Here is a 3,988-nt window from a genome sequence, read left to right as displayed (position 1 = left end):
TTGTAATTTTCACAAAAATACTTTATGTCCACATATAATGACCCTAATATTTCTGTTTTTAAATGAATTAAACAGAAATTTAAAAATTCACCGTTTTTAGCCAGGCGTGGTGGCGCACGCTTGTAATCCCCGCGCTTGGGAGGCGGAGACAGGAGGATCGCACAGGTTAGAAGCCAGCCGCGCTTGCTTAAGAGACCCTGTTTCCAAATAAAAATGTAAAAATAGGTCTGGGAGTGTAGCCCGAAGGTAGAAGGGTTTCCAGGAACCCTAGTACCACACACACACACACACACACACACACACACACACACAGCCAGGTGTGGTGGGGCACACACTTATAATTTCAACATTCAGGAAGCTGAGATCAGAGGATCGCGGTTCGCAGGCAGCCTCAGCTACTTAATGAGGCCCTCTGCAACTTAGTGAGACTCTGTTTCAAAATATAGAATAAAAAATAGGGCAGGGGTTGTAGCTCGGAGGTCAAACGCCTCTGGGTTCCATCCCCAGACCCGCAAAAAACAAAAACCAAAAAAACAAGTGTGTGCCACCATGCCCGCTCTTTTTTTTTTTTTTTTTTTTTTGGTAGAAAAGGGGATCTATCTTGGTTGGAAAGTCACATTGGTTTCTCTTTTTGAGGTAGTGTGTTTTGTGGTAGTTTGCTTTCAGTCCTCTTGTGCTTTTAAGTTTCTGTTTCTTCTGGCCTGACAGCAGGTTTTATTTCTGAATACACTGTTTGGGCTCCTCTGTGGATGGAGACATACAAAGGAGTGATATTTTGGGACTCAGTGATACAGTAGCTACCATGGCTATGCTCCTCAAGATGGGGCACTTCCCATCTGAGTTCATTTCCACGGGTAATATGCATGCTTAATTTTGCAACATAAATATATTCAATAATTGATTTTCAAAGCAAACATTTTTTTAATTTCGGGGGTCTCAGGACCCTTTTGTATTTAACATTAAGAACCCCCAAAAGCTTTTGTTTATGTGGGCTATGTCTGTCGATGTTTATGTTAGAGATTAAAAACGGTGAATTTTTTTTTTTTTTTTTTTTTTTTTTTTTTGGTGGTACTGGGGTTCCTGGAAGCCCTTCTACCTCCGGGCTACACTCCCAGACCTATTTTTACATTTTTATTTGGAAACAGGGTCTCCGAAGCCAGCGCACGCAGCTGGCTTCAAACCTGCACGATCTTCCTGTCTCCGCCTCCCAAGCGCAGGGATTACAAGCGTGCGCCACCACGCCTGGCTATTTTTTGTTTTAAAACAGGGTCTCTCTAGTTTACTGAGTCTCACTACATTGCTGAGGCTGTCCTCGAATCTGTGATCCTCCTCTCTCAGCCTTCAAAGAACCGGGATTACAGGAGATTGCTACCGCACTCAGCCCCCCACCTGAGTTTTTTAAATGACTCTGAGGCTTACATAGGAACATGTGTTCTGCATCAGATTGTACAGAAGGGAAGCCCTGTTCAACCAACCACTGTTACCTTAAGCAAGATGCATAACTTCTCTAAAGTTGAGTTTTCTTATCTGTGGAACGAGGGACATTTCTGCCTATATGTATATTATTAAATGAGAGTATTCATATTTAGCACAAAGTCATGCTCAGTGAATATTGTTGTTGTTACTTTTTTTAATGACTATTCTTACTGTTTCTATAGATTTTGTTCTCAATTACCAGAATACTAAAGAATAGAAAAACATGAGTATTAAAATAGCCAGTAATAACAATACGCCGTAATAAAATACAGTCACTAGAAATACTAAATGTGTTTTTAAATTTAGTTGTTGTCAGTGCCTGCTCCATCTGTGAGTACAATTCACCTTCAGCACAGAGTGGGTACCATAGCACTAGCTGAGAGATGGTGTCTGGGCCAGGCACCAGCAGCATCTACTATAGAGGTTGAATTCCATTTCTCGGAGACTCTTACATGGAGTTCTTAAATATCTAATAATATTTTTTTTCGACACTAGGGATTGAATCAGATGTATTCTACCTCCAAGCTACACCTCCAGCCCTATTTTTTGTTCTTTATTTTAAAACAAGTTCTCACTCAGTTGCAGAGGGCCTCACTAAGTAACCGAGACTGGCTGTGAACCTGCAATCCTCTATCTCAGCCACCCAAGTACTGGGATTGCAAGCGTGCACTTCCACGCCTGGTTCTAATGGCACTTTGAAAATGTAAATGGCTTTGGGCCAATGATTGACTTAAAAGTGTTTCTACTTAGTAACCAAGAAGCTTAATAAGTAACCTTTGTATATTTGACAATTGTTTTATTGTGTGTGTGTGTGTGTGTGTGTGTGTGTGTGTGTGTGTGGTACTGGGGATGGAATCCAGGGGCTTTCTACCCCCAGGCTACACTCCCAGACCTATTTTATATTTAATTTGGAAACAGGGTCTCACTAAGTTGCTGAGAGCCTCACTAAGTAGCTGAGGCTGGCTTCAAACCCGCGTGATCCTCCTGTCTCAGACTTCCCAAGTGCTAGGATTACAAGCGTGTGCTACCACACCAGGCCTGACAATTGTTTCGTGGTGGCGCACGCTTGTAATCCCCGCGCTTGGGAGGCAGAGACAGGAGGATGGCACAGGTTCGAAGCCAGCCGAGCGCGCTGGCTTAGGAGACCCTGTTTCCAAATAAAAAAGTATAAAAATAGGTCTGGGAGTGTAGCCCAGAGGTAGAAGGGTTTCCAGGAACCCCAGTACCACCACACAAAAAAGAAAAGAAAAAAAAGAAATATTGTAATGAATTAGACTGAGATGAAAGATGTCATTGAAAAAATATATCCAAAGTGAACATCACAGTATGGTGGATATTGCAGCCATCAGAGAAGGGGGGTAATTTTGAGCAAAAATCTGTGGCTGCAAGAAACTGTCACATGGAAGAGAACTCAGGCCTGCAGACAGCAGATCTACAAATGGGACAGGCTTCGAAAGGGTGCCTGTTAGATGGGAACAATCATCTCTGATGAACATTTCTTCTGTTGTCAAACCAGCCTTTAACACCAGATTCATCTCCAGGCCCTAATGTCTTTGTGGTTCAACTCTCTTTTTTTTTTTTTTTTTTTTTTTTTGGTGGTACTGGGGTTCCTGGAAGCCCTTCTACCTCCGGGCTACACTCCCAGACCTATTTTTACATTTTTATTTGGAAACAGGGTCTCCTAAGCCAGCGCGCGCAGCTGGCTTCGAACCTGCGCGATCCTCCTGTCTCTGCCTCCCAAGCGCGGGGATTACAAGCGTGTGCCACCACACCCGGCTCAACTCTCTTTTTAAGAGCGAGTAGTTGGGGACTAAATTAGCTAGTTTTATTACTTGTGATTATATTTTTGAAGCCTAAACAAGTTAAATCTGCTAGTCTGAAAAACACTACAATATGCCCCAAGGAAAGTTGAAGTTATTTTTAAAATCATCTGTATTCTGGAACATGTGGACTTTGACACTACTGAAAAACAGGAGATGGGATTGTGAACAAGGATGTGATATCTAAGATGAAAATTTAAGGCCAGATTTTTAGAAATTCTTCTATCAAAAAATATGGCTTCAAAACTAAGTAAGAAGGAACATTTTATTTAAAGCAGAAAAGCAATGCTGCAGTTGCTATTGATAGAAAAAGATTTATGGCTTATTGGGTGTGTGTTAATAGATTGGTTCATTATATTTTTTATTTAAATTTATTGTCATTGCTTAGATTCTTTTTTGTGTGTGTGGTGGTACTGGGGTTTCTGGAAGCCCTTCTACCTCCGGGCTACACTCCCAGGCCTATTTTATATTTTGAAACAGGGTCTCCTAAGCCAGCCCACGCGGCTGGCTTCAAACCTGCTCGATCCTCCTGTCTCCGCCTCCCAAGAGCGGGGATTACAAGCGTGCGCCACCACGCCCAGCGCTTGTCGTTGCTTTTTTATATATGGGTATTTCCAACCTTATGCTAAATACCCTACAGCATGTTTTAGCATACAGTCTAAGAGGGAGTTCCTGATCATTTCCCACAAGCC

The sequence above is a fragment of the Muscardinus avellanarius genome (genome assembly GCF_963383645.1).
Source record: "Muscardinus avellanarius genome assembly, chromosome: 8".
Classification (NCBI taxonomy): domain Eukaryota; kingdom Metazoa; phylum Chordata; class Mammalia; order Rodentia; family Gliridae; genus Muscardinus; species Muscardinus avellanarius.
This window is presented reverse-complemented; position numbering follows the sequence as displayed.